The sequence below is a fragment of the Ornithorhynchus anatinus genome, chromosome 8 (genome assembly GCF_004115215.2).
Source record: "Ornithorhynchus anatinus isolate Pmale09 chromosome 8, mOrnAna1.pri.v4, whole genome shotgun sequence".
Lineage (NCBI taxonomy): Eukaryota > Metazoa > Chordata > Mammalia > Monotremata > Ornithorhynchidae > Ornithorhynchus > Ornithorhynchus anatinus.
Genome location: NC_041735.1, coordinates 36,524,393 through 36,543,022, shown reverse-complemented (window position 1 = coordinate 36,543,022; position 18,630 = coordinate 36,524,393). Strand labels below are relative to the sequence as shown.

Below are 18,630 nucleotides of genomic sequence, written 5' to 3'. Positions count from 1 at the left end.
TTCCTGCCTGTCCAACTTCCTGTGGTGATCTATCGCAATTTCTTACCATCAGTTATATGAAACAGTGCTTCTTAGTGTGCTTGAATACATTACTTCTAAACTTCTGTGGTTGTCCTGTGCTCTGGTGTTGCAGGAAGAGTTTAGCACAACATTTCCATGGTCACTTTATCTAATCCCTTCATGATTTTGTAATGTTGAGTCATGCCTCCATCGGAGCTGTCAACTTTTCATTTTGAGTCTCTCTCACCACTCTCATCCATCTTGCCGCTGACCTTTTGCACACATCCTTCCTCTTGCCTGGAATTCCTTCCCCCTCCACGTAAGACAATTCACCATTCTCACTTGAGAAGATTTCATGGGCACCTTTGGAAATTTCCAAACTGGGCTTTCAAGGGCCAATGTTATGAATGAGAAGAAGACTCTTTCAAAAACATGAGATTAAACTTATTCGTATATACTAATCTTTTATTTCAGAAATTACATGTTCCCTTCTGTTTCCATTTTGCCAACTGTATTTAAGAATATATTCTTGTTTAATTTAAACTGGATCTCTAACATTTTGGCAATCATAAGCAGTGGCAACTGGAGTATGAAGGAGGTATGGTTTGCTACTTTTTTGTGTATGAAATAGTAGTTTGTTTTCAATCAGTGTACTGAGTGAGTACTTAATTGTTGCAGAGGACTGCACTAAGCACTTAGGAGAATACAGTACAGCAGAGTTGGTAGATGCACTCTCTGCCTACATGGATCTTACGGTCTGACAGATTTTCCCAAAATGTGAGGATTTTTTTTCACTTTATAGGAAACAGCCCTGAAAGTTCTGTTCTCCTCTTCCCTAATCCTCAAATTTCCTCAGGCAATAGACTGCCACAATTTTGTTGAATTCAATTATAAGGTCTTGTGATTTTCACTAACTAGCATTTTTTTTACTTAACATTGAGGCATCTTAGTTTTGAAGAAAAAAACCCCAATAATTTACATCTATCTCTCTGAATTATGGGAATCCAGAGTTCAAGAAGTAGGTCATAAGTAAAGGCCTAGAACTGAATGCATATTACTGTTAAAACCTTCTAGTTTTTTAGGAAAAAAACTTTCTAGGAAAAATGTGGGGTAAAATATTTAGCTTATTAATGAAAGAGGCTATAAGATACCAGTGAAAAAAGATTATTCCATCTGGTTATTTGTTGATGAGGTGATCTTCAAAAAACTTAAGTGATGTGATTAGGACTCAGATTTCTGGAGATTGGTGGCCCAGTGCCACACATTAGAGTAGAAACATAAGATTTTGGTGAAGCAAGAACTGCACAAGTGGCTGAGGAGGGGAATTCCACTTATCTAGGGTTATATACTAGGAAAAATAGCATCTGAAAGGCCGATGAAAAGGAGATCGAGAGAGAAAGAGAGTGTTTGTGTGTGTGTAGTTGTTCTTTGGTTCAAAGGTGACATCACTGATTGTGAAGCTTACCTACAGGAGTAATGGTGGCTAAAGAGGCCAATGTAAGGCTGACAGTCTACACCACACTACCTACCCACAAGGCAGTTGCTTTTTGTGCTCATGACTGTCTGCAGCATCTGGGACTGTTTAGTTTTTGTCTCAGTCTCATGAATCTCTCGAGTTTCTGCTCAAGGAGTCACTCCTTGCTTGACTGCGCCATTATCAGCTGGTTCATCTGCCACAGTTGATTTCCAACATTCAGCTGTGACATGAACTGTCTGAGGCTGTGTTTTACTACATCCTTAAGGCATTTCATCTTCCTCCCTTTCTTTCAGTGCCCCTGTTTAAGCTCACCATAAAGCAGCTGTTTGTGTTTTCTACTGTCATCCACTCTCCTCACATGTCCCATCCAAGAAGGTGAGTTGAGATGAGCACAGCTTCAATGCTATAGTCATCTGACTTCATCCCACAACTCATTGCTTGGGATCCAGGATTGCCATTTGACAGTGAGAATGCAGGATAAAGGTGTCCTTCAGTTCTAACACAACACAGATGATGGAGAGTCTGTATCCAGGAGCGCGCCTGTCACTGAAATACAACATCTAATACATTTGCACTGTGCTCATGAAAATAAAATTGTGCACTTTTCCCAGTCCCTTGTCATTCCAGAGGAACATCGCTGAGACACCAATGATTACAGAGCTATTAAGCATGCCCTATAAATAACAGTGATGGAACTGTTCCAAGGGGCTGATGTGGTACATGTTGTTGTTTCAAGCCTTATAATCAGATATTAGGTTGGCCAGCACTATAAGACTTGAGGTCTCCAGACTAAGCAAAACAGCAATGAAGGCCTAATTTTTGCATATATAGTGCAGGTGTAAATTTGGGGGTAGGGGAAGAAGAGGTGATTCTTTTTTGGAATTTAGGATAAGGAAGCTAAAATTTAATCAAATATTCCTAGTTTATCCTGAACCCGACTAGAGAACCTATCCATTTTAATCTTTTCATGCACATAAAAATATAAGCTGGCACTTTCCTGAACCTGTTCTTTAGGGACTAACTGTTCTCGACTAGCCTGTGGCATACAAAAAAAGCACTTATTTTACAATCATTCTCAGAAGTGGTAGTACGATATTGCCAATTCCTATTAATTTCTCATTAAAAATAATAATGGCATTCAGAAAAAGAAAAACCTGCTGTCTTAACTTTTCTTGGCTCGGGAATGGATTTAGTTTAAATTGGACCATTCAAAAACTTAAGTCATTACAATTGAATTAGATAATATTAGCACAAGTAAAGAATGGCAAGAAAGTGATGGGAAGGGAGAAAAATTCTTAGTAGAAATGGTCATTATGGGCTATCTGAATCCTCTCAACAACACTGTCAGCAAGGTTTCACGAGGAACTCAATGAAGCTAAGATAGATATTTGCTTCCCATTGCTATAGCCTAGGACACTCCAATCTCAACTCTCTCACCTAGACCTGCCTAAAGCTAGAGGTAAATAAAAATGTCTGATGCTTTGGACAGGTGTATAAGATGGTTAGCTAGTTAAGGTATTTATTCAGAGTTTGCTATTTACAAAGAACACATCTCCTCTAAGAGACCTTCTCTGATTAAACTCTAATTTCCCCATCCTAGGCCTCTGCTATTGCCATTCCAGCACTTAGGCCTTACCTATGCACAAGCTATGAAACTGGCCATTTGGTTGAAAATGATGAGGCCGCAGTGGTGTTTGGGAACACCCCGGGGTCACCCTAAATGGGGAAGGGGATAAAAAGGTACCCTACTGAAACTGCGGTCTCTCCATATAATCATTATGGTATTTGTTAAGCGCATACTGTCAGCTAGGCACTGTACTAAGCGCTACGGTGGATACAAGCAAATCGGGTTGGACACAGTCCCTGTCCCACGTGGGACTCAAAGTCTCAATCCCCATTTTACAGATGAGGAAACTGAGGTACGGAGAAGTGAAGTGACTTGCCCAAGGTCACAGAGCAGACAAGTGGCAGGGCCAGAATTAGAACTCATGACCATCTGACTCTCAATCTTGTGCTCCACCCACTATGCCAACATGCTCACCACAGGACCAAAGCCGATGAACTTTAATTTGCGGTTCTCTAACAAATAGAAAAGGAGTGATCAAAAAGAAAATAATCATCACACCACGGGACAACAGGACTTTGGGACATTGGTAAGTGTTGTTCACAAAGAAGAATGGCACTTCAGTCAATCAATCAGTGCTATTTACTGAGCCCCTAATATGTGTAGAGCACTGTACTAAGGATTTGGGAGAGAACACAGCAATAATTAGACAGAGGGCTTATGGTCTAGGGGATAAATGGCCAGCTGTGGAGTTGACAGCCTGAAAAAGGACTGCTTGCAGAAATAAATGTTACATATAGCTTTTTCTGGAAAGGTCCCCTCTCCTCAGAGCAGCATCCCTCAGGTGTTGGATTGGCAATTAGACAGTCCTTAGTCCTTGGTCTCCTAAATCTGCCCAGAGGTATATGTGATCGAACAATGACCCTATGCCTGACTTTAAAGCAAAATGCTCCTTGCTAACCATCATTAGTGTATATGCCCACAGTAATACACCACAATGAAGTCCTCAGGATCTAGAGGACCTCAATGAGGTGGCTCAAAAATCAAACAAACAGATCACCTTGGGAGATCACAATTTACAGGTGGGTAGCTGGAGCATGGCAGAGTCTCACTGGGCCTTATGGGAATGGAAAGCTAAAGAGCAATGTCTATTTCTGTTCAGTCCAGGCTATGAAATTCAGTTCTGATCATCAACAGTAACTTCCACCTCCCAAATAAAAGCAGATGTTATAGATGCATACAAAAAAAATCTAATTAATGGCACCTCACAGGTCATATAAAGCCACTGCATAATCATGTATTGCTTCTTTTTAAGAAGCTTCCTCTCCACAGAAAGTAGACAAACACAGAGAATCAAAAACAGTGAAGATCACAAAAGAACTACATTCCTTTTCAATTTTTTAGGTACCATCCCCAAGCAGCAAGTAAAAACCCTGACTGTGGGTCAAATACATTAATGGGTTGCTTCACTTGCAGGATATTAGGCCAATAGATATTATTTTTTTTCCTCATCTTCGATCTGTGACTAACACAGGTAGGTGATCACAGATTTTCTTTGGTGTCCTAAAGGCCAACTTTTCTAGGTACAGCATAATAAGCATCCACGACAATTACCCGAAGTGGCTTTCAAACTTTGGGTTTCAAGGCACAGACCGGTCAGGTGTAGACCAGGTTCTAACACTATCTTTGTTTAAATCAATGATGAGCAACCTAAACTATGCAAACAGCAATTAGGTTTGATGCCAAAAGTATTTTGGGACTAGAGCTTAAAAAATGTGGAAAATAAAATCTATGAAATGGATGACTTGTTTGGAAGCAATATAGTTTGGAATATGCCTTGCAGCAAAAATTAACAGATGGATGGAGATTAGAGCATCGATATTCACATGACCTAACTGTTAATTGAGTTAAAAGCATAAAAGTACTCTGTACTTAAAGCACAAACACTAGAAAACCTCTGCAAGAAGAAGAACAGTTTTTGCCTCTATAACATCTCCCATAGAAGATACCATTCATCTCCCATGTAGTATTAGCTCTTGGGAATTCTCCATAATGAAATGTATATTACAAACTAAAATTGTCATCAAGTTCCTAAGGGAAGAAAAATCAAAGAATGGAAATTTTACTTTTTAAAGAATTGTTTGCCCTAATGAGAAGAATAGCCTAGCCCCAATTATCAACTGATTTTTAATTATTTTTTATAATACTGGGAAAAATTTAAGTAGTACTTAGCTATCCATATTCCATTTTTCAAGAAAAGCATGATAATGGTATTTATTTAAGCATGTCTGTGTCAAGATCTGTGCTCCATACAAGAAAGCAGACTAGCCAGAGTCCCAATCCCACACAGGGCTCAGAGTCTACAGGGAAGGAAGAACAAGTATGTTATCCTCATTTCATAGATATGGAAACTAAAGCACAGAGAAATTAAGTGACTTGCCCAAGGTCATACAGTAGGCAAATGACAGAACGGGGACTAGAACCCTGGATCCCATGCCTTTTCCACCAGGCCATACTGATTCTCTAAAATGCCCTAAATCTTTTCACTTTCTGCGTCATTTTGTTCTCAAAATATCTGCAGGAGGAAGAAAAGAGGAAAAGTAAAAAGAGGAACATGGTTACTTCATTGCACAAGTATAATAATAATAATCATAATAGTATTTGTTAAGCCACTTCTCAGAGTTGCACCTGGAGAGTTTGCAGTACTCTACCAGTCTCGGTTACGGGAGGGAGAGTCAAGCAGAGGCCTACCCAATCCATTCCTAGCTCGGGCAGCGGCTAGCGAGTGGAAGGCAATCTGCTACAAGTCAAAACTCACCCACGCTGGGCAGCAACGGCACGGAAGAGAGTCGAGGGTGGAGACTTGAGTTTACTGCACTGCAGGAGGCAAAAGTAAACCGCTTCCGTATTTTTACCAAGAAAACCCTATGGATATACTACCCGAACAATTGCAGATGGAAGTAGGGTATTCTGGGAGAGATGTGTCCATGGCATCACTATGGGTCGGACAAGACTCGACAGCATAAGACTGATTAGTTAAGCACTATGTGCTAAACACTGTGATAAGCAATGGTATAGATTTAATTTAATTAGATCCGACAACAGTCCCTGTTCCCAGTCTAAGTGGGAGGGAGAGCAGGTATTTCATCTCCATTTTACCGGCGAGAGAACCGAACCACAAAGCATATAAATGACTTGTCCAAGGTCACACAGAAGTGACATAGTGGAGCTGGGATTAAAACCTAGGATTCCTAAGCCTCGGTCCCCTACTCTTTCCACTCCACCATGTTGCTTCTCTAAATACGGTCAACAAAATGTCCATTTTATTGAATTGTGCATTCATTATTCTTACTTTCTTTAGGCTGAAGCAACAGAAGTATACCATTTTGCAGAGCAAACTAAGAATACCTTCCTAATGCTTCCAACATTTCCTTGTTTTCTTAAGGGATGTCAAAGCTTCCTTCAGAAATACAGTTCAGCTCATGCATGCATTTAAATAGCTTAGGGCATGCATGCACAGAAATTGTGTAAATGACTGAGGAGACCAAAGGTCAAGAGAGCCTGGAGCTCCTCCAGGAAGCCTTCCCCAATTAATTTTTCTGCTCCGCAAGTCATTGGATATGACTTCAACATTTTTACAGTACCTCTGCACATATACACTCACAATCACCTTTGTGCTTCTGTACATATTAACACTCATGTTCTCCTATTTAAACCCTTACCCATCCAACTATACATCGGTAAATTCTATTTTTATTCCTATCAGTAAATTATTTTGTATCTGTCCCCCACCGCTAGATTGCAAGCCCCTTGAGGACATGAATTGTCCTCCCCTAAGCACTTAGTACAGTGCTCTGTGGGTGCTTAATAAATGGGACAATGTTTGCTGGGTTGGATCTGGGGGAAGCACAGTGGTAGCTATAGACAAGATTAGTAGGGAATGCAAATAGGATGCCAGCAGCAATAACCATCATCTTTAGATTTACAATCAAGACAATGGTGGTGGTTGGTGCTGCTTTAGGGAAGTCAAGAAAAACTGTAGCTCATGCACATACACACAAACACACACATGTTTTATAATGTCACACTGCTTTTCTGGCAAAACTTCAAAGTCTACAGCAAACCACTGCTTTATTGCATTGAAAAAGAAAGCATACATGAAGACAGTGGGACAAAATATAGTCACTGTAAGAATATAGAGGAAACAGATGAATTCCCTGGATCAAATCCTAAGACTGGTCTTGGGAACACTATTGAGAATTTTAAAATAGCTGGAAAAATAGTTTAAGGAGATAGAGGTGAGAGCTGGAGCTCATTCAATTTACCCAAAAGTTCTAAAAAGATTACAGATCTAGTGAAGAATTCTCATTGCAATATTCTATTATTCTGAAAGTCACAAGCTCTTATCTATAATCCAGCACTTGAACAGAAAGATTATGAATACTTTCAATTCAATCACTATTTTTCAAAGCCCACCTCTCACTGAATTCTAAAATGCCCCATAAATGAGAAAAAATTATCAAGCAATAAAAACACTAAATAATGTATCTGTTTTCTTTTTAGAAGAGGGTCATTGAAACTTTCTGGTAGATACCAGGTTGTTAAACCTAAGAAACTGAAGGAAGCCTTTTAGGACATTTAGGCATTGCAGCATGAAGCATATCTGGCATAAGAATAATGCCTTTACAAATGTCTTTAAAGTATTTTGAAACCCTTCAATCAGGTATTTGATTCATATAAAGTATTGTTCTTAATGCCTATATATTATCTTCATAGAGCATCTATCCCATAAATGTGCTTGCAGCTGCTTCTCTGCATATGCACGAACAGATGACGAGAGCGAGAGAGAGAGAGAGAGGTCTAGCTGTCTAGAGAAGGAGAAGAATTAGACAGCTGAGAGGGCATGATACGACAGAGAAATAGATGGGAAGGTGCAGGGAAAAAGGCAGAGCCCAGCTGGTAAGAGACGGTTTCAACTGGAGATCTAAGAGAAGGCTAACTGCAGGTCTGGCCCATGATCAGTAGTATGAGGAGGAGTATTTGAATGCCCTGTAAATAGTAATAGTGGTAACTGCATGGCCTGCAATTGCAGCCCAGCATCTCATCAATGAGCAGAGCTGAAAGGACTGGAGAAAAAGTGATGATTAGGCTGGAAGCTCATTGTGGGCAGGAAACGGGCCTGCTAGTTCTGCTGAACTGTACCCTCCAAAGCACTCAGCACAATGCTCTGCACAAAATAAGTGCTCAATAAATACCATTGATGACGATGATGATGGATGGGTTCAGCTTCAAGTGGTTTTACGCATGAGGGTATCTGCACAAGGGTAGTTGTTCCAGTAGCCCATTAAAACAACTTGTGTGTAAAAAGCAACTGATAGGAACTTAAGCAATAGCATACTAGGTTAGAATAATAATAGTAATAACAATAATAATAATAATGGCAAAGCACTGTTCTAAGAGCTGGGGAGAATACAAGGTGATCAGGTTGTCCCTCGTGGGGCTCACAGTCTTAATCCCCATTTTTCAGATGAGGTCACTGAGGCACAGAGAAGTGAAGTGCCTTGCCCAAAGTCACCCAGCTGACAAGTGGCGGAGCTGGAATTTGAACCCATGACCTCTGACTCCCCAGTCCATGCTCTTTCCACTGAGTCACTCTGCTTCTCTGAATAATCACCTACCCAACCTGAAGAATTCTGTTTCTAAAAGTGGCATCAAAGGAGGCATGAAAGGAAATACCTCCTGACACAGCTACTAACTCAGAGATCTGCAGGGATTTGGATGGGCCGTTTGAATCTGGCCAGATTTAGCTTTGTAGTGACCTGGCCCAGCCCCACATATTAGCAACACACGGGACAGTGAGCCAAAGTGGATAAGTGGAGGGCTTTGCTGGGAAGAAGAAGGCTGGGGCAGTGGAGATAAAGCCAGTTGGGTAGGAGAAAGAGAGACTCCAATCGGCTGGGACAGACAGAAGAAAATACAGGGCCGTCAGGACAGTGGGAAAGCTGAAAAATGTCAGGAAACCCAGAATAAACCTTAAGCTTTCTAAGACTTAGCTAGAACCAAACTTTCAGGGGTCTTGAGCTTATTGACTCCTCCACACACCTCACCCAGCACTTGATATTCAGCCACTAGAGTGACAAATCTCACAACAGCAGGAAGAGAGCATTGTAATTTCATTGCTTCCATAGTCCTCCTTAAGGGGAAAGTCTGCCCTGGCAAAAGACCAACAGACCAACAGAAACCAGAAGAGAGAGGAGATAAAAGAGAGAGTGAGATAAAAGATGAGATGAGAAGAGAGAGAGAAAAGAAGTGAGGGGAAGAGGGCAAGAGGGAGGAGAACAAACAGGCACAAAGACCCATTTGTGTGTGTGTGTCTGTGCACCAATAAGTGAGAGTGTTAGTTCATCAGAGAACTAGACTGGATATGAAAAGTGTTCAAAAAGGTGAAAAAGTAGAGAATCCAAAACAGGCCAGTCAAGAAAAAGTAGTGAAAAGTAACTTAAACATACCCCACTTTAAAGTCCTGTGACTATTTTGTTCTATGGTCTCAACCAGTCACTGCTGCTGTTACTAGTGGTGCAAGTTGTCCTGTAGTGATCTGCCAATAAGTCTTGCCCTTTAATGTTCTGCCAACAAGACTCAGAAGGGATTATTGCCAGGGATGAGATTTGTCAAGCAGAGAGTTATAAGCACATTGTGGTGCTGTCATATGCTTTTATGATATAGATGTTGTGAGCTAAATCAAATAGCCAATTTCAAACACTCTCTTTCTGGTTCCTTCAAAATATTCTGAAAAACATTACTTCTACTGAACTGAAATGAAGGGGTTCTTTTTCATAGTCACTAGATGAAATGTCCCATATCCTACTAACAATTTCCTAGTCCATCCACTATCTGCCATTTAATGATGAATAATTTGCATTTACATGTTCTACCTTGTCTGCTCCTTGCATGAAAATGAAAAAAAGTATTAGAATTACTTTTTCCAGCCAAATGTGAAAATCTCAGGTCCTTTATTTGCCAAAAAACAAAACAAAACAAAAAAAGGTACAGACCTGGAAGATCTTGACCAATTTAGTCACTGAATTTACGATAAATACAAATCACATACTACAGTTTTTCAGATTCGCAGTAACAACTCACAGAAAGCTCCACAGTGATATTAATCTTGATACCTTGGTTGAAATAAAATCCAGTCCACAACCAAATGGAAAAACATTTATCTTGCACTGTGGAGATCTATGTCGTGTGGCCTCAGGATACCTATTAGTTTTGCGGCTGTATCATCTGGTTCAACTAATTCACGCTGAACTATTCCTGTGTATTGATTGTCTTTTATCTCCAAGTTTTACAGTGCAGAAGCAATATAATATGTACTAAAGGAATTGACTGTTTTTTTTAACCTTCAGCAAAATGTTGCTTGAAAAAACCTTTAGAACTCAAAACAAAAATTTATACTAAGATTTTATTTTCCAACATTTGTCCCAATGTCATTAGTAATCTTTCAAACATGAAATCCTTTATAAAATGATGTTTCCCATCTTAAAACTCTTCAGTGTTGTTTAATTTTAAGAGTTCAGAGATGGCTTAACAGTACTTCCTCAAGGCAAGCAATTCTCTTGAATAGCTAACGACATCAATGCACACCCATTAAGCCATCAGAAAACATCCATTATCACTGCTGGGACAAATAAAATGCCCCTGGGATCCATAAATGCTATCAGAGTAGCTCAATCCCAATATAATGACCCATTTCCTCCTGGTCTGCCATTGCATCTATTTAACGGTCTGAATTCCACTGACTATTCTAGGGTCAATCAGCCTAATAAAGCATTAGTCACAAAAAGAATTTTCACTCGGTGCAAAGAAATCAGATCATTTGATAATGACTTCTGTACAGACTTTTCAGTAGTTGGAAGACAAAACTGTTTATATGTTGTGCCCCTGTGACAATCACAAGTACAGTTATTTTCCCTCAATCAATGGTATTGATTTATTGAGCATTATGTGCAGAGCACTGGTCTAAGTTCTTGGGAGAGTAGAATACAACAGAATTAGGCAGAGGTATTCCCTGTCCTTATTCAGCATATAGTCTCCAACACAATCTTGCAGGGTGATAGATTGCTTCAAGTTCCTCTGAGGTTTATCAGCAGCCTGAGGTTTATGATCATCTGCTGTCTTCTTAGAGAGGTGCCCCTAGAGCACAGTCATCTGCAAACAGCAATTTTTAACTGACAGTTTCAGGATTTGGGATGATGCCTGAAGTCTACTGAATTGGAAGAGTTCCCTAAGGGAGCAGAGACTGTAAACTCACTGTGGGCACGGAAGGTGTCTGCCAACTCTGTTGTACTGTAGTCTCCCAATGTTCTGTACCCAATTAAGCCCTCAATAAATACCACTGATAAAGTATATTCTAATACTTGCACTCACTTCTCTTCTTGTATCCCCAACACAGCTACGTAGAATCAAGTGAACAGTCCTGGGCTACCATGCATCCCCACTTCAACCCACTGAAAAATGTGGACTAGATCAAACAGGAGAGCGTGGCCTAGTGGATAAAGCATGGGCCTGGGAGCCAGACGATCTAACTTCCAATCCTGGCTCTGCACCACTGGTCTGCTGTGTGACGTTGGGCAAGTCACAACTTCTCTGTGCCTCAGTGTCCTCCATCGCAAAATGGAGGTGCAATACCTGTTCTCCCTCCTTCCTAGACTGTGAGCTCCACAGCTGAACCCAGCCTGATACACTTGCATCTAACCCAGCATCTAGAACAGTGCTTGACACCTAGTAAGTATTTAGTACCTTAAAAAAGGACACCGCCGCTCTGGCTCGGTGAGAGCCATGTCACTGTGAATAGTCCCAGAATCTTAATGAACTTTTCAAAGCAACCAGATCTGCAATGCAGTTTCCAGAGTCAACATCTACTGATGGTGTCAAATGCCTTCACATAGTCTATGAAAACCACAACAAGGTCCTGATGAACTTCCCAAGCATTTAGTACAGTCCTCTGCACACAGTAAGCTTTCAATAAATATGATTGAATGAACTGAATGAATGACGATGTTATGTGAATTTCCTGCATCTAATGCAAACTGTAAACTCTTTATGGGCATAGAGCACATCTACCAACTCTGTTGGAGAAGCAGCGTGGCTTAGTGGATAGAGCATGAGCTTGGGAGTCAGAAGGACCTGAGTTCTAATCCTGACTCCACCACATCTGCTGTGTGACTTTGGACAAGTCATTTCACTTCTCTAGGCCTCAGTTACCTCATCTTTAAATTGGGGATAAGACTGTAAATCCAGTGTAGGACAGGGATAATGTCCAACCTGATTAACCCGTATCTACCCCAGTGCTTAGAATAATGCTTGGGGCTTAGTCAAGCATATAAGTATGATGATGATGATTATTACTATTAGTTTTACTGTGTTGTACTTTTCCAAGTGCTTAATAAGAGCCCTGCTCACAGTAGGTGCTGTGTATGTTGTAAGTGTTCATATTTACATGGTATTTATATACCATGGGCTGACTGAATGATTGACATAACATGCTGCAAAGATCTTGCCCGCTGGGCCATATTTTGAGCTAAAGTTCCAAAGTGACTCCAGCAGCATTTGGTCGACAATATCCTCCAGCGATCGATTCAGATATACTCTGGCTATCAACAATAACCTGATCCAGTCGACCGTGGAGAGGATGCCTTGGTAACTGCTGCCTCTTGACTTTTCTCTTCATCTTTATTCTTGAAGATAATGATGTTAGTATCTGAGATCTTGGAGCTTCTCCTCAATCAGTAGCATTGATTGAGGACCTACTATGTAGAGAATCTTGTACTAAGTGCGAGGGAGAGTACAAAAGTATGAGAAGATACAATCCTTGCCCTCAAGGAGCTTACCGGCCTAGGAGTGTAGACAGAAACTAAAGAAAATTTCAGATATGGGGAGAGAGAGTATATAAAATGTGGACACTCTTAGATTGTGATCCCCTCCGAGGAACAGAAACCGTGAGTACTTCCCACTTTTGTATTCTTTCCCAAGCACTTAGTAGAGTGCTTTGCACACAGTAATCACTTAGTACTATTACATAAAATACGCATTTAAGTCCTACAGATCTGTAGGAACTTAAGTGCTTAAGTAGTATGAAGGTGCTGATATGAAAATACTAACATGGGAGCTGGATATATGACTGATTGGTGACACAGGAAGTAGAAGGCTGACTGGAAGAGATAGTACTATACTCTGTACAGAATAAGTGCTCAATAATAGTTATGGTACTTGATAAGCACTTACTATGTGCCAAACCCTGTTCTAAACACTGGGGTAGATACAAGTTAATCAGACTGGAAACAGCCCCTGTCGCACATGGGGCTCACACTCTCAATCCCCATTTTACAGATGAGGTAACAGACACAGAGAAGTTAAGTAACTTGCCCAAGGTCACAGAGCAGACACGGGGCAGTGTCAGGATTAGAACCCAGGTCCTTCTGACTCCCAGGCCCGTGCTCTATCCACTAAGCCACACTGCTTCTTTAAATAAATACCATTAAATAAAAGGGTTTTGAAGATGGAGAGAGATGAGTTCTGTTCTATGAAAGGGGATGGATTTTTAAGAAGGCAGCAGGAGGGATGAGAATGAGCACAGTGAGAGGTTAGTTTATGAGGAACAAAGATTGCGAGTTGGGGTGTAATGGGGGAAGAGACAGGATAAGAAGGAGGTAAGAAGATGCTGAGTGCTCTAAAGCCAGTGGTCAGGAATTTCTGATTGATAAGGACAGTAGTGGGCCACCTGTGGAGGTTTTTAAGTATACCTGTACTCATCAATAACATCTCAGTGCCACCTAAGACCACAAAGGACAGATTTTTTTACTCAGATGTGTGTTTTTAGATAACTTGATAGATCACAATGTAACCAAAGGAGGTAACTTAACACGGTTATTCTCATTTTACAGATAGAGACACTAAGGTCCAGAGAGTTTTACTGATTTTTTTCCAGGACAATGTAGTAGGTTTTAGTGACATAACTGGGAGTGAAACTTACAGTGTCTTAAATTTCTAGCCATATTTCCTTTTGAACTAACTCAGTGAACAGAGGACAAAGACAATGTCATAAGTAGATAATTTAGGAACCTACGAAAAGGTAGACAGCATCTTCAGACGTTTTCCCTATGTCTATGTCCACCTTCACCCAGGAAACTCAAGTCAAATTGATATCTTCCAAACAAATGGGTGTCTGTTAGTAAATATTTCAAGGGAAAGAAATTCCCAAAATACCCTCAGTAATCTACTGTATTGTTTGAAATCCTCATCATCATAGTCATCAGTATTTTTTGAGCGCTTAGTAAGTGAAGAACAGTGTACTAAGTACTTGAGAGAGTATAACACAACAGAGTTAGCAGACATGTTCCCTACCCACAGTAAGCTTACACTCTAGAGAAACAAGCTTACATTCTAAAGGGCTATAAACTTTGAATTATGTCACACAGCTTTAACTGCTTATTTAAGCCATACTGTCAAGAACCATGCAGGTCATGTTTGTTGCAGCTCAGATCCACTATAGTGTGAACATTGGGTGCTTTTCCTTTAAAACGACCCTTCCAAACAATTGAAATTAATAGATGCAAATCTGCTAACGGTTCCCAAATTTTCACTTCAGGGTACTGAAGGCAGAGCAATTTCATGGAGGATTATCAACTAGAAGTCTTCCTGCTTGTTTTGTTTTGGGTCAGCTCTAGTTTGGTGCCCTCTGTGATACAGAGAATCCATGAATAAGCCACCTTCTCCCAGATGACACGGCATGATGGGTCTGCTGTTCTATATTAAGTTGTGTGACTTTATTTGCATGTTTTAATAATCACTTCTGCTAAGGATTTTTATGTATTTTCATATTTCAACTAGTGTGATATTTAAAACAGCCTCAAGGCACAATTTCTGTCAAATGGATGCTTCTTTTAGAAATGCAAATGATTTAATCTCCTCCACAGAGAAACATGACTCAAAATCCTCCATCTATTCTAAAATGTACCCTCAACCTCGAAAAACATACATTATCACAGTTCATTAAATGTTACCAATTCAATTCCATAAGCGGACTCCCTCCTGTCCTTTGCCATGTCTCTCGTTGCCATTTCTACAACTTCCCTATCCTCAAACTTTCACACCCTACAGAAATTCAATCGTATTTACTGAGCACTTATGGTGTCCAAAGCCCTGTACTAAGCGCTTGGGAAAGTACAATACAACAGAGTTGGTAGACATGTTCCCTGCCCATGATGAGCTTACAGCCTAGACAGGGAGACGGACATTTATTCATTCATTCCATAGCATTTATTGAATGCTTGCTGCATGCAGAGCACCACACTAAGCGCTTGGGAGAGTACACTACAACAATAAACAGAAACATTCCCTGCCCACAACGAGCTTACAGTCTAAAAGGGGGGAGACAAACATTAATATCCATAAATTACAGATACATAAATAAGTGCTATGGGACTGGGAGGGGGGAAGAAAAACAAGGAGCAAGTCAGGGTGACGAAGAAGGAAGTGGGAGAAGAGGAAAGGGAGGTTTAAGTAAGGGAAGGCCTCTTGGAGGAGATGGGCCTTCAATAAGGCTTTGGAGATGGGGAGGGTAATTGTCTGTTGGATTTGAGGAGGGAGGGTGTTCCAGAGCAGAAGCAGGGCTAGGGGTTGTTGGCAAGATAGACGAAAACAAGGCACAGTGAGAAGGTAAGCATTAGAGGAACGAAGTAAGCAGTCTGGGTTGTAGTAGAAGAGTAGCAAGGTGAGGTAGGAGGTGGCAAGGTGATTAAGTGCTTTAAAGTCAATGGTGAGGAGTTTTTGTTTGATACAGAGGTGGATGGGCAACCACTGGAGTTTTTTGAGGAGGAGACAATATCCTGAATTTTTCTGGAGAAAAACAATTGGGGCAGCAGATCAAAGTTTGGACTGGAGTAGGGAGAGACAGGAAGGTGGGAGGTCAGCAAGGAGGTTGATCCAGTAATCCAGGAGGGATAGGATGAGTGACTGGTATTCACATGGGAGCAATTTATATAGAGAGGAGAGGGCAGATTTTAGCTATGTTGTGAAGGTGGGACTGACAGGATTTAGTGATGGATTGAATATTTGGGTTGAATGAGAGAGGAGTGAAGGATGCCTGCCTACTTGATTTGTTTTATCTGTCTCCCCCTCTAGACTGTGAGCCCATTGTTGGGTAGGGATTGTCTCTATCTGTTGCTGAACCGTGCTTTCCAAGTGCTTAGTACAGTGCTCTGCACACAGTAAGCGCTCAATAAATACATTTGAATGAATGAAGGATAATGCCAAGGTTATGGGCTTGTGAGACAGAAAGGATGGTGGTGCCATCTACAGTGATGGGAAAGAGTCAGATATTATAAACAAATTATTATACACGAATTATGGATATGTACATAAAAGTTGTGGGGCTGAGGAAAAGGCGAATAAAGGTGCAAATCCAAGTGCAAAAGCAATGCAGAAAGGAGTGGAGAAGAGGAAATGAGGGCCCAGTTGGGGACGGCCTCTTGGAAAGGTGCCTTCAATAAGGCTTCTGAAGGTGGGGAGAATGATCATCTGTCGAATACCAGGTGGGAGGGTGTTTCCATGAGAGAGGCGGGAGGTGGGTAAGAGGTCGGCATCGGATAGATGAGACTGAGGTACAGTGAGGAGGTTGGCATTAGAGGAATGAAGTTTGCAGGTTAGATTGTAATAGGAAAGCAGTGAGGTAAGGTAGGAGGGGGGAAGGTGCTTTAAAGCTGATAGTAAGAAGTTTCTGTTTGATGCAGAGGTGAGTGGAGATTCTTGAGGACCTGGGAAGCGTGGACTGAATGTTTCTATAGAAAAATCACCTGGGCAGCAGACTGAAGTATGGATTGGAGTAGGAAGAGGAGAGAAGGGAGGCAGGGAGGTCAGCAAGGAGGTTGATGCAGTAATCAAGGCGAGATACCATAAGTGCTTGGATTAACGTGGCAGCAGTTTGGATGGAGAGAAAAGGGCAAAGACAGACAACGTCAAGCACCCAGCAATCCTTGTCCCTACCCCTAACAAATTTTTCTTCCAGCCCAGGTCACCGTTAATCTTTCCATATATGTTTCTCCCTTCATATTCACCCTATACCCTATTTTAGAGATCTCTCCATTTTTATCACTAATCTCTAAATATCCTCCATCCTGGCACCTGGGTGTTGGGGAAGGGGATTGGAAGGGGGAACAGAGGACAGCCGATATCATTTACTAATAATAACAATAATAATGGTATTTGTTAAGCACTTACTATGTGCCAAGCACTGTTATACACACTGGGGTAAAAATAAGGTAATTAAGTTGTTCCATGTGGGGCTCACAGTCTTAATCCCCATTTTACAGATGAGGTAACTGAGGCACAGAGAAGTGAAGCGGTTTGCCCAAGGTCACAAGCAGACAAATAGTGGAGCCTGGATTAGAACCCATGTCCTCTGACTCCCAAACCCATGCTTTTTCCACTAAGCCACGCTGCTTCTCTGTAGTGTTCACAGCCATGAATAGCCAAGAGTGTGCAAACTAAGCAGAGGAGATGGCTGGACTAGGATAACTAGATCATTTCTGGAGGCTACCAACATGAGTTCAGGTGTGTTGTTTCCAGGAGTGCCAGAGGTCCATACTGCTGAACAACCATACAGCCCCAGGCTGCGCACCCTCAGTCAAACATAGCATATTCCAAGACCCAGGATCTCCTGGGGGCCCAGACCTGGATCTAATTGTCCCGCCTGAGCCTGAGCTCACTCAGCCTTCTATATGAGTGGACCCAAACCTACGGTTGGCTCACTGTGCAGTCTCCCAAAGACGGGCAAAAATCACTGGGCACAGGCCAGGAAGGATCAGACATCCTGAGCCAGCCCAAGACAGCGGGCCATGCAAGCTGGGAGTATCTGAAGTTAGGCACTGAAAGGGTTGAACCCACCACTGGACGGAGTGCCTCTGGCCCTCCAAAAAGGTTCATTTCGGCAACCACCAACATGAATAAGCACAGAGTGCATCCCATCAAAGGTTACACATCACATCTCTATTTCAGATAGGGAGAGACAGAACTAAGCAAGGAAATAAAAACCAGAGAGTGGTCTGAGAGCAGGGATGAGCATGACCTTTCATTTCTTTTTCTTTTGATTGTTTGGTGCCTTTGAGGATACTGCCTGCACTAGTCAGCAGAAATGAGGGAGGTGAAAGTGCTATGGAAAAAGCATTTTTAAAGCACTCTACAAAATTCAAAGGATTATCATTACATTTACAATATGGCTGAGACACAGGCTTTGACGAAGTTTAATTCTCAGAGATTACTCTTCATCCTTATTCCTGTCCTGTGGTAATAGAGACACAAAAATTATTTTACACATATATGTAAGATATTTCCAATTGAAACTTTATTTTAATTTATATTTATATTTAAATTTATATTTATTTATATTTCAATTTCCAAAGACCAAGCTTCCTCTTTTACCTCTACTCCTCCCCCCTCCCTTCCCTTCAACACTGTGCTCATTTGTATATATTTTTATTACCCTATTTATTTTGTTAATGAGGTGTACATTCCCTTGATTCTATTTATT

General features: G+C 41.1%; 1 protein-coding gene and 1 non-coding gene across 2 annotated transcripts in view; one reads left to right on the top strand and one right to left on the bottom strand.

Annotated features, from left to right (window-relative positions):
- ULK4 (unc-51 like kinase 4) overlaps positions 1 to 18,630 on the bottom strand; it is a 497,317-nt gene that overhangs the window by 314,238 nt on the left and 164,449 nt on the right.
- On the top strand, positions 5,712 to 5,849 carry LOC114813943. The gene has a single exon (XR_003761687.1). It is a non-coding gene; the product is annotated as a small nucleolar RNA SNORA7 (small nucleolar RNA).